Genomic DNA, 12,704 nt, shown 5'->3' on the forward strand with positions numbered 1-12,704 from the left:
AGTTTGGATCTTGTTGTATGCACACCCACACTTGGGAACAGTGTGATGTAAAGTTGCTCATGAGTTAAGGGCCCCAAGGTCCTACTGGAGATGAGGGAAGCCTGTGAGAAACTGAGAAGGTGGGTGGAAGCGAGGCCACCAGAAGGACAAAAGGACACAGAGAGAGGGCCCTGGGCACTGAGGGATGGTATCACCCACTTCACACCACCCGGTAGAGCTGTCCCAGTTAAGTCGGTGCTAAAAATGTCTTCTGAGAATTCAGTTCAACAGCTTCTTTATCAAGAGCACAAGAGGGGCACCTGGGTGGCTCCGTGGGTTAAAGCCTCTGCCTTCAGCTCCGGTCATGATCCCAGGGTTCTGGGATTGAGCCCCACATCGGGCTCTCTGCTCCGCGGGAAGCCTGCTTCCTCCTCTCTCTCTGCCTGCTTCTCTGCTTACTTGTGATCTCTGTCTGTCAAATAAATACATAAACCTTAAAAAAAAAAAGAACACAAGAGATAAGAAACAGCTCAGAGGATCGTAGGGGAAGGTAGGGAAAAGTGAATGGGAAGTCATCAGAGAGGGAGACAAACCATGAGAGACTCTTAACTCTACGAAGTAAACTGAAGGCTGCTGGAGGGAAAGTGGGTGGGGGCATGGGGTAATTGAGTGATGGTCATAAAGGAGGCCACGTGATATGATGAGCACTGGGCGTTCTATGCAACTGATGAATTACTGAACACTACTGCTATATGTTGGCTAACGGAATTAAAAAAAAAAGCACACAAAAGAAGCTTGCACTGTGGCCCATAGACCCTCAGAAGCCTTTCCAGTGATGGGGTAGATTACAATTGTGGAATGTAATCAGGGGATGCCGGGTGGGGGGGTCTTCCTCTTCCAAAATGCTTCCCCTATTCATTGCCACTGCAAAATCTATGTCTCCCATTAGAGCCAAACCTGCATTTCAGTTCATTTATTCGTCGCTTCCCAGTGGTTTGCTAAAAGTCATGCACTGCCCAAAGGGAATTCTGATGGACAAAAACTAGGATTTATTTTATGTTATTTTATTTTTTAAAAGATTTTATTTATTTATTTGACAGACAGAGATCACAAGCAGGCAGAGAGGTAGGCAGAGAGAGAGGAGGAAGCAGACTCCCTACTGAGCAGATAGCCTGATGTGGGGATCGATCCCAGGACCCTGAGATCATGACCCGAGCCAAAGGCAGAGGCTTTAACCCACTGAGCCACCCAGGCACCCCATATTTTATTTTATTTTTAAGATTTTATTTATTTATTTGTCAGAGAAGAGAGCACAAGCAGAGGGAGGGGTAGGCAGAGGGAGAAGCAGATTCCATGCTGAGCAAGGAGCCCACTGCGGACTCAAATCCCAGGACCCTGAGGTCATAACGTGAGGGGAGGGCAGACGCTTAACTGAATAAGGCAGCCAGGTGTCCCAGAACTAAGATTAATTTTAGACACAGGGTCCTGAGAGTATGAGGTGCAGAGCAGGGCTCAGTGGGAGGCCGCAGCTGGGACTTTCTCTCTCTTGACAGAAAGCGACAGAGATCCTTGCAGAAGAGGAGGGAGGAATCCCTGGACACAGGGCCCCTGGGAGAGTCTGGAGAAGGGTTAAGACGGCAACCCACTCCGGGTTTCCCCACACCAGGCCCTGCCTGATGGAATGCTTGCTCAGATCCAGGTCCACCACGGCGCTGCCCTCCGCCCCCCCCCCAATATCAGTGCCCTTTGTATCTTCTGCCCCCTGTTCTCCAAAACGCCTGAGTGCTGCTCTCAGACCTCATGCTGTGGGGCTTCCGCTCCCTCCATCCTCTTCCAAACATGGCACATTTCAAACAGACAGAAATGGACTAAGCCAGGGAGATCTAGAACCAAACCTTAAGCTTAAAGCACTCACAGGCCAACCAGCCTCGAGTTAGTGCCGACCTTAGCGCTTACCAGGCGTGTGTGTTTGTGTATATTTTTCCTCCTCTAGACCTTGCGTTCCTTATTTGTAAACAGGAGATAATAAGAGTCCTCACTCGATATGCAGTCTTGAGGATTAAACGAATGAGAAAATGCAGATGAAGCACTTAGCATAAGGCCTGGCTCCTAGTAAGTGCTCAGTAAATGTCAATTATTAATTTATTTCTTGCCTGCTTTGACTTCCAGTAAAGGCTGCCAAATTGATGTGCACAACTTTCAAAATCATTGCAAATTTAATATAGGCTTAAGTTAGGCTCACAGATTTGTTCTTTGAAAAAGCCACAAAATTCTTTTGTAATTCATGATCTCCCTACTGGTTTTTTTAATCTGTTATATTTAGCTCTTAAATTTTGTATCTCAGCTTGAAATCCTAAAGTCATCCTTCCAAAAATACAAGTGGTTTGGCCCATGGCATTTACTTACTGAAAAAACAAGCAAATTTGTCTTTGAAATAACAACAGGTCAGAGGTGGGACTGATTTCCATAACTTCAAAGATAAATAGATTATACCTCATTTAATCAAAGGGTCCAATTTGACAACGGGACCCTGAAGACTAGTTGTTTCAGTTCTACCTCTTTAATCTTTGGGAGAACATCTCAGCTCTTTCTTGGAGGTCCGAAGCTGTCTCTCAGGGACCCTGGTCCTTTCTCGTTGGGGTCCAGAAACAACCCTCTCCCCCGAGCTCACAGCTGAAATTGTTAGTGTCCCTTTTATAGTCTTGAACAGCAGTTACTTATTTCCAGACGGCTGCCCAACTACCTAAGGTTAACCCAACAACCTCTTTTACATGTAATAACATAATTCACTGAGTGTTCACTATGTGCCAGACACAACTCTAAATGCTTTCTGTGAACTAAATCATTTTATCGTAATACTATCTCTGTGAGATAGATACTTTCATTATCGTCCCTCTACATGGGATAGCATTACTTGGGTAAATTGTCTATGACGACCTAGCTAATACGTGGTAGAACTGGGATTTGAACCCAAGGAGTCTGGCTACGAGCTGGTCTTTCCCAATAAGCCATACCACCTCTGAGAGAAGAAGTGAAGTTTATTGGTGATATCTCTTGAACAAAACTGATTCCACTCTTTCACAGAAGTACCCTTCCTTCCGTGGAACATTCTGTACTGACCCTGTCATTCTGTTCCCTCCAGCCTTTCCTCTGGGGGCATCCTTTGCCAAAACTATGAACAAAACACACTCACCACAAATATCCCTCTTACCTCTGTCAAACAGGGCCGCAAAAATATTCGAGGCAGTGTGGTTCAGACTCGAGATGGGGCTCCAATCCCACTGTCAGTAGTAACTGGCCGGGTGCCCTTGAACGAGCCAGTTCATGTCTCTACCTTTAGGTGCCCTATTAGCAAAGTGGGGGACGTGCCCAACTGCCTTATAGGGCCTTTGTGGGGGATTACACGAGCTAATCCATGTGATGTGCTCGGCACAGTGCCTGGCTCAATCAGTAAGCTGTTGTCATTAAGGAAGACCCATAATGGCTATTGCAATTATTGATCATGCAGCCTGTAACTGTGAGCAGAGTCGAGAAGGGCGCATTCAGAAAAGACCCAGAGAGCCGCCAGGTTGCAACTCAAGCTCTCGGGGGCTCTGCACCTTGAGGTCCCTGCACGTGAGGAGGGGCTGCCCGAGATGGAAGGGTTCATCTGCATACCTGGCTGGCGCCGGGTTCCAGTGGGTGTCCCCGGGCAGGAGATGATTGTGAAGGAGGAGGGAGTAAGAGGGCCAAGTGAGCGTTTAGACTGGGAAGGTAGAAATCCCATTGTGAACAAGGCCATTCCAGAAGCAGTCGCTTTCACCCCAGACACGTTACTCGTTCCAGCTTAGCAGTTCTGAAAACGGTTTTCAAAACTTTCTTTCAACTGGGCACCCCAGCATATGTCAGTAAAGGCAGAGCTGCTTTGCTGGACATGGGAAGAGAAGGTTTCTGGAGCACTCACATGCTCCTGGTTGAACTCCTCCCCCAAAAGGACCCTGGTCGCTTCTAACAGCAATGATGTCCTCAGACCACGGTTTGAGAAGCATTTTGTAAGAGAAACGAATACATCTACTGAATGAACCCTCCCCTTAGAGAGCTTGGAGTCCAGCGAGCTGGCAGCTACAGTCCTGGACAGGCTGGCAAGTAAACTCCAATGTCCCTCGCAGAAGGTGCAAATCCTAGCACGGCACTCTAGTTGGCTCCTATAGAACCTTGAGGCTTTCCAGTTGCACAAGATCTTTCTACATTGAGACCACACACTAGAGGGGTGGGGAAGAGCTTGTTTGCGTTGTTCAATTGCTTCAGTAAAATAATCTAAAACAAACTTACCTCTCACAACACCTCTGTGAGATGGGGTTATTACTATCCCATTTTACAGATGAGGAGGCCGAGGACATTTAACTTGTCCATAGCCACCCCGCCACAGGCACAGCTGGAACCAAGATTCAAACCCGCTCTGCCTGGTTTCAGAGCAGGACAGGAGGGACTTGAGACCGAGGCTACCTCAGGGCCGGTCCCATCTCTGCCATGAACTGGCTCTTTCTCCAGCGTCAACATCCTCATCTATAAATAACGATGATGACAATGATGCCTACCGCCCTTAGAATGATACCCCGGCACACAGCCAGTGCCCAGCATGAGTGCGTTGCTGTCTTGGGATCACCCACTAGGAAGTTATGACTAGTTTGTTCAATTCCCGCTCTCACTGATCTGGCCTGTGAAGACAACAGCGCAAGACAATACGTGTGTGGCTACAGATCTCTATGTGTGGTACAGATAAATAAAAGGAGTAGGAGTTCAAGCTAAGGACGTTTGAAATGCCTCATTTATGACTGCTTCATAAATTTTTGAGTACTCCTTGTGCGAAGCCATGCTGAGTTCCCGGTGTCAGTCCAATGTCAGCACGTGCGGTGCCAAGGCCAACTTTCCAGCCACTGACTGCCCTGCCAGCGGCGCATCCCTAACAAATCAAGCGCCCCCTGCAGCCTCCTGGCCAGACGGCTTTCCCCTGCCGCTGTCACCTGGGTCTCCAACCGCACCTGGGCTCTGCCCACAATCGCACAGCACTGGTGCTCCAGGGCCACCGGGGCTTGTGCCACATCTGGAGGGGTAACTCGAGTGTGCCCTGGTGGTGGTGGGGAGGGATGAGGAGAGAGCCCCGCGAGCCAGCAGGACACTTGTTCTGGTCCTGGCACTTCCTGCACGCCCCTGTCGGTCAGTCTCCCCAGAGCTGAATGTCCCTTGACATCCCAGGGACTCAAAGAGAAAAAACAAACAAACAAACAAACAAACAAAAAAAACACTCCAGAATTCAGGGAACTCTCAGAATTCTGCCACAACACTTTCCATACCAGAACTCAAACAAAATGTGGGCTTCCAGGAGCCCAAGAGTTAAAGTTCAATTTGGAAACAGAGGGAAAAGAAATGTCTGACCTTATGTCTGAGCGTCCACCCACCCACCGCACACACCCATGGGCAGGAGAACGCCCTCAGTCCAAGGCTTAAAGGACAAGTGCCTCCTTTTGCTCAGTAAATGTCAAACGAATGTCCAGTCCCCCGTGCCTACCTCTCCGGGAGGGGTCCCCAGGGTCGTTTCTCCAGGCCGTTTGCACCACCTGCTACCGCGGAGCCATCATCCCTCCTTGGGAAGCCAGCGCTGCTCAGGGAGGGGTTCCGCGGAAGGAAGGGGAGGGCAGGCACTGAGATCACCGTGGGAAGGGGATGGTCTTCGAACCAAGCACTTGGTCAGAGGGAAAAGGATGTTTTGTAATTTTTGGCTTGAATTTCCAGAGGCAGAACAGGAAATGTCCACTGGGGCTGGGAGCTCCAGGGAGAAATGGGCTGCAATCTCCCTTCCCTGGGCGCCCCGCCTGGAATTTAAAGCTCCGTTTGAATTCTGGTACCCTTTTCCCCCTTACTCTTTCCCTTAGCACATTTTTTTTTTCTTAATGGAACGTCAGCTTCGTTCCTGACATGCTGGAAAAATTTTCCTCTGCCTAAACTTGGCTCAGGAACACTCACTCCTTGTGAGAGAATTTCTCCTGTTACAAAGTTCAGTTTAAAAAAAAAAAGAAGAAGAAGAAGAAGAAGGCTATTTGTTTTGCCAACTTTTGTACTAGGGACATTTTTGATGGATTGTTTTTTTCATCGGAACCTCTGGGTTTCAAGAAACATACACACCCATATTCCTCTTGACTGTTTTCCCCTCCCTTGGAACGGAAAAACAACAATAACTGGTAAAAGATTAGAGTGAAAATGTCCTTAAACTGTGGGTCTAGGTCAGCCTTGTCTGTGCTCACATCTCTGCCCGCAGCTCAGGGTGCGAAGAGTATGGTAAGAAGGGGGAATGCTGGTCTCCAAGACACGCTTTTAGTTCTAGGTCTTTCTATGATGGGGACACAGGAACTAGCTACCTTTCCCAAACAGGGTCCAGTTCCAAGTACACACAACGTCCTCAAATCCTCAGGGACGGGGCTGGGAGGCGGTGGGCAGGGCGGGGGTGGGGGTGCGTGGGCTGAGAAGCCATTCTAAGATTTAGCTGTTGGTAATAGCCCGGAGGGTGGCATGTCTGTGCATTGTCAAATGCCACCACAAATTGGGAACTTTTAGGGTACTTGTTGACCCTTGCAATAAAACTCGGTAGTTCTCACAGTGCTAATTGGGGATTAGTTCACAAACAGGAAATGAGGACATCCCCTCTGCTCTGCTTATTAAAAGAAGGTGAGTAATAAATTAATAATGTAAGCGAGATAAGAACAAATTTTTTTTTGCCAGTTGTGAGGTTAGAAAATTTCAGATGTCTTAGAAGTCTCCTTCATTTACAAAGATTATACTGCATGCATAATAGGCTGAGGCTAGCAATTTTTAGATTTTCAATTTAATGTATTGAGAACATATTTTTATCTAGGCTGTAAAGCAAGACTGACACAGGTCAGTTGCTAGCTTGAGTTTCGTACCTAACCTTGAAAGTATTGAAATGCGTTCGTGTTCTGAAATTTAGAGATTCTGTCCTTTCAATATTGGTTTAGTGTGGAGATAATCCCAATCAACAAAATTTAACCCATTGTTATTTAACTAGATGCCCATTTTTTTTTAACATATCTTAACATAATAGTATATGTAATATACTATGCTCCCTCACTTGGTTTTTGTCCCCAAATGATCTGAAAAGATGTAGACAAATTGAGTCTATTTGATATCTAAACAATAGACAAACTACACCCTAAAAAGATTGATCATGCCCCCAAAATGAGGGCAAAAGTCTAATTCCCCAGATACGGAGTGTACTGCTTCATGGGCACTACTTGCCACAAGGACAGGGGAATGTTGCCAAGCAGAATTGGTGGGATGGTATTTTTTAAAAATACTTTATTTATTTGAAAGAGAAAGAGAGAGACAGAGAGAGCAGGGCACAGTCCGCACTGAGCCTGGACCCACATGTGGGGCTCAATCTCATGACTCTGAGATCAGACCCAAGCCTAAATGAAGAGTCAGATATGTAACCAACGGTGTCCCTAAAGCGACCCCAGTGGGATGGCATTTCTAATTCTTTTTATTTTTTATTTTTTAAGATTTTATTTATTTATTTGACAGGCAGAGATCACAAGTAGGCAGAGAGGCAGGCAGAGAGAGAGGAGGAAGCAGGCTCCCTGCGGCCAGGACCCTGGGACCATGGCTTTAACCAACTGAGCCACCCAGGCGCCCCGGCATTTCTAATTCTTATCCTGAGATCAAGAGTCACTAGATTAGTCAGTCATCTCTTTCTACTTGCTAAACTAACTGATTTGTTATGAATGTAGACAGAGGCATAACAATTTTATGGGCAGCAAAAGACAGAGCTGAAGGTGAAATGAAAACCCAGTCTTTTCAAGGTTAAAAGGTTTCAAAGCTTGACAAGATTTCACAAAAGGCCAGAGTTTGGATTGGTTTGTAGGTGAGGGACCATACTGAATTTAACTGGCTCCATAGCGTTGGTCGGTTGAGTGCCTAGTGTGTGTGCCGCTCTACTGGAGGCCTCCTCAGATGGAAAATGATTTTAACACAACAACTCCATAAGGCATTGTTGCTCTCATTTTACAAAAGGGATCCTCGGGTCCTGAGAAGTTTCTTTTGCAACTATACTTGGCAGTGTCAAGATTGCTCATGATTTTTTTTTTTAAAGATTGTTCACGATTTAAGTTTTTTGAAGATTCACTTTATTCATGCTGCCTGTCGAGTCCCACAACTCCCTACCATGTTGCATGTTAGAACTGCAAATAACATTCACTTCTTCGTTCCAGTCAGTGAATGTTTTATGAACATCTATGTACGTAGGACTGGGCCAGGAGATGAAGACCTCAAACTCTACCCTGGAGATGTTTGTAATCTGGTAGGGGGCAGAAAGGAACATCTCTGTATCATTGGACACAACGGTTCTATTCCTAAGTACATAGCCGAGAGAACTGAACATGTATGTCCACACAAAGACCTATACACGAATATTTCTAGTAGCCCTATGCATCTTAGCTGCTGATGGAAACAACCCAAACGGTCATTAACTGATGGGTGGGTAAACAACACTGATATGGCCATAACAATACAATAGCAGTCCTGAAAAGAAGTTCCAACACATGCTACGACATGGGTGAACTTTGAATGTGCTATGCTAAGGGGAAACAACAGGACACAAAACACCATCTATTATATGATTTTATTTATGTGAAATACCCAGAATGAGCGAATCTTCAGAGACAGAGAGGAAGTGGTTGCCGAGGGCTGGGGTCGTGGTGGAGTTGGGGTTGATAGTTAAACCCACAGGGTTTCTTTGGGGGTTGATGAAAAGGTTCTAAAACTGATGGTGGCAACAGGTGCACAACTATGTGAATATACTAAAAACCATAAATCATACATTCTAAACAGGTGAGTTTGCAGTACGTGAATATCTAAAGAAATCTATTGCAAAAAACAATACACATGCCTAAAAAAAAAGGAACTACATCTGTTTAGTGGGTAGTCAGCCCCAATTTGCAAAGTGCCATCCGTATTCCACATCCAGTTTCTTATTTCCTTGGCTAACTCACTTCGAGGTTTAGGAGACTCAAGGCAAGAAGCAATTCTTACAGGAGCCAATTATTCTGCCTATTGTGATTCTTTGACAATGTGCTTTCTTAGGGAGACTGATATCCCCAAGCTCTTTCCATTCTGTCCTCTACCAAAACTCATATTCAGGCAAGGGTTTTAAAAGTGTAATTACCCTGAGATTTAGGAACTAATTACTGTAGGATTACTGTGTGTGCATTGAACTAATAAGCAAATGTTTGGTTGTCTTGGGCTATTGAAATAAATTCATTGTGATTTTTCATCTCTCAAATACCCCTACTTATTCTGGGTACCCTGAAAAGTGCAGGAATTGAAATTATGGTGGAAGAAGCAAGCAAGCAAACAAATGTAGTTGGCAGCTCCGGGTGCTATAATGGGAAATGCAGGTACGATAGGGCCCCGGGGGGGTGGGGGTGGGCAATGAGTGTATGGTGTGGGGAATGGCTGGAGCGGTAGGTGTGGTAACAAGGTATTTTCTCTCTAGAATTCCTGGCAAGTGAGTGAAAGAGGGCTCATTAGTTTTGTTGTTGTCGTTTTGTTTTACTTTTAGAGTTTTTTTCTTAAGTAAACTACAGGCCCAGAGTGGAGCCCAAGGTGAGGCTTAAACTCATGACCCTGAGATCAAGACCTAAGCTCAGATCAAGAGAGTTGGATGCTTCACTGACTGAGCCACCCAGGTGGCCCTGTTGTTGTTTTATTTTAATGGATAGATTACGTAGGGGTAATGCAGTAGCGGCTTTCTGGTCCCTGAAATAGGATTTACACTGACACAGAAGAGAAAGACAGTTCAGCTGCTCTTCTTTAGAATCCTGGAGCAGCACGATAAACTTCATGTCTCTGCGAGGGTCAGGTGTCATGCTTGCATCTGTCCAGTAGATGGAGGCATTGCCGTTCCAGAAAGAAAACTCTTTCCAAACTTGGTAAAGGAGCTAAGCCCCAGTTGTGGCTGCCATTTACTCCTTTCCATCGGGTGGCAGACAGGACAAACAGCCCAGAATTATGCCAGAGAAAGAGCAGCCCTATCCTAATCCGGACTCCTTACCTTAGTACAGTGACCTTGGGCACGCCGCTTCGTCTCTCTGGACCTCAGTTGCCTCATCCAAAAAGTGAGGGTTTCCCAGATCCAGAATCTTTTGTCCACATTTCCAAACCCCGACACTCAGAAAACTAGAAGCATTTCATAACTCACTTGGCAGCAAGACCTGACCTAAACTGACCTGAAGTGATGCATTTTCCTATTCAGTGTGAATGTTCTTACATTTCCCTGCAAAAGGGTTTATATATTTTAAATTACCAAGTACCTCCCCCCAACCCACTGCGGATTTGATCTAATAAAAGGTACAATATGGAGAATTAGCTTCCTCAAATCTGAAAACAATCGGGGTTCTGCAGCACACCTGGCTTTTGGCTCAGAGCTCACAGACCTGTGATACTGTTGCAAGGCTGTTGTGGGGATGAAAGGACATGTCTAAAGCAGTGAGGCACAACAGTGCAAAAAGTCCTCTGGGGCTTGCCTCCCTTGTGCCCCAGCCAGTCAGATTTGGGGTCTGGCAAATAAGAGAAAACTCAAGGAGAAAAACAAGGCAAAGAATCGCTATGATGCATTCCTATCACTCATTCCTATGATGAAGATACATTTCAGCACCTCCTACGTGCTCGTTCTGAAAACAGGACACAACACGTGTATGTACAGAGACAAGGATGGTGGGTAAGGATGCCAGGAAGGGTGGCCAATTGGATCACTGCCATGCAAACATTTCTATCATTACAGATTGATTCCTCTTCTATCTTTAAAAAGTCTTCCTTTAAAATTCAAAGACTTCTGGTTCCCACCTTGTGTTACCTTAAAATTAGAGGATTTCTCGAGGCCCGAAAGGAATTTAGGGGTAACACCTCAGCTAGCCCATCAAAACCTTGCAGGGGTGGGTTGATGGGCAATTAGAACGGGACAGCTCTGATGGCAGCTGGCCAATAAACCCCAATGCGATCTGGTGACGGGGTGTAAGAAGGTACGCTAGTAAATTTCTCCTACTTGGTTAGTTTCTCCTCTAGTTGTTATCAGTAATGCAAGCACTTCAACAGAAGCAGAACTTCTGTTCCAAATACAAGGTATTCTCTCCTTCCCCATACCCCCTCTCTGGGCTTCCCACCACCATGCACCAGTTGCTCAAACCAAAGACCTGGAGATCATTCCCTCCTAGCCCCATCTCTAAAAATCAATCCCATTTGCAAATTGGTCATCCCCGGTCTGACCACTTCTCACGGGGAGAACTCAGGTCAAAGTCATTGTGGTCTTGCTGGAACTAAAGCTTCAGCTTTCTAATTGACTGCCTGCCTCTATTCCTATGCTCCTGCCATCATTCTCTTGTATGGCACCCAGAACCAGCTTCTCTAGCTTAAACCCTTCAGTGGCTTCCCACTGTCACTAGAGGAGGATCTGAACAAGGCCCCTGCCCCCTTCTCCAACCTTACCTTACTTTCCAGGCTGCAGCCATGCTGGCCTTTCTGCCCCTCCAACATGCCAAACATTCTGCTGTTTCAGGGCCTTTGAACATGCTCCTGCCTCCTCCCCCAGATCTTCACACACAGGCCCAGCCCTAGCATTAGTGGGGCCCAGGGCAAGGGTACAAATAAATGGGGACCCACACACCACTAAGAACTGTTATGTAAGATATGTTCTCTCCTCTTACCATGACAAATGCCTTCATAATGGCAAATTTGAAAAATATGTGTAAACGTATGGTTTTCATGACTGTAAATTAGCAAACTATAAAAGATAATTGAATTTAATTATTATTCTCATATTTGAGTGTTCTGTTGCTGGCTGGTGATATTTAAATGAGTAACAAAATAGAGGCATACATTATTCATAATTTGTTATATATTTATTCCACAGAAACACACTCTTTGTTTTCATTTAAGTGAAATCACTAATGTAATCATTTTCAAATAATTTGTGTTCTATTGAGATGAATGATATAAAAGATTTTTAGGGGCACCTGGGTGGCTCAGTGAGTTAAAGCTTCTGCCTTCGGCTCAGGTCATGATCCCAGGGTCCTGGGATGGAGCCCCGCTTCGGGCTCTCTGCTCAGCAGGGAGCTTGCTTCCTCCTCTCTCTCTCTGCCTGCTTCTCTGCCTACTTATGATCTCTGTCAAATAAATAATAAATAAAATCTTTTTAAAAAGATTTTTAAAATGTTATTGTTCTCAAAGTGTACAAAACTTGAAAGTATTACCATTAAAAACGTAGCTGAAGGGGTGCCTGGGATCAAGCCTTGTAAAGGGCTCCCTGTCAGCAGGGAGTCTGCTTCTCCCTTTTCCCCTCCCCCTGCTTGTGTTTTCTCTCTTTCCCTCACTTTCTATCAAATAAATAAATTAAATCTTTTAAAAAATGATAAAAAAACACGGCTGAAGGTATATATAAAAAATTAAAAATTAAAATGGTTTTCACATAAGCTTTCAAAAAGTTATTTTTCAAACATTCAAAATTACTTAAAAGTAAACAAATGCATATTATACTTAGTAAGTGTGAAATTTTAAAATCAGAATTATTTAAATAGAACTGAAGAAGTTTCTTGGAAAATTTACCCAATTACATTAAATATTCTTATTAAATATATGATTCTCATTATTAGTGTTCAATGTCCATATGGTTGTTAGGGTAA

At 45.1% G+C, this 12,704-nt stretch overlaps 1 protein-coding gene across 5 annotated transcripts in view; it reads right to left on the reverse strand.

Moving 5' to 3' along the window:
* Positions 1 to 5,604, reverse strand: part of TACC1 (transforming acidic coiled-coil containing protein 1) — a 117,312-nt gene extending 111,708 nt beyond the window's left edge. For 2 of the 5 annotated variants that reach the window (XM_045987093.1, XM_045987065.1), the window contains exon 1: positions 5,528 to 5,567. The gene's annotated coding sequence lies outside the window, so the exon portion shown is untranslated. Of the gene's footprint in view, positions 1 to 5,527 lie in introns of all 5 variants that reach the window. The other 3 variants (XM_045987084.1, XM_045987075.1, XM_045987113.1) reach the window with 3 other exon arrangements.
* Between the last annotated feature and the right edge of the window lie 7,100 nt (positions 5,605 to 12,704).

The sequence above is a fragment of the Meles meles genome, chromosome 2, assembly GCF_922984935.1.
Source record: "Meles meles chromosome 2, mMelMel3.1 paternal haplotype, whole genome shotgun sequence".
NCBI classification, from domain to species: Eukaryota; Metazoa; Chordata; class Mammalia; order Carnivora; family Mustelidae; genus Meles; species Meles meles.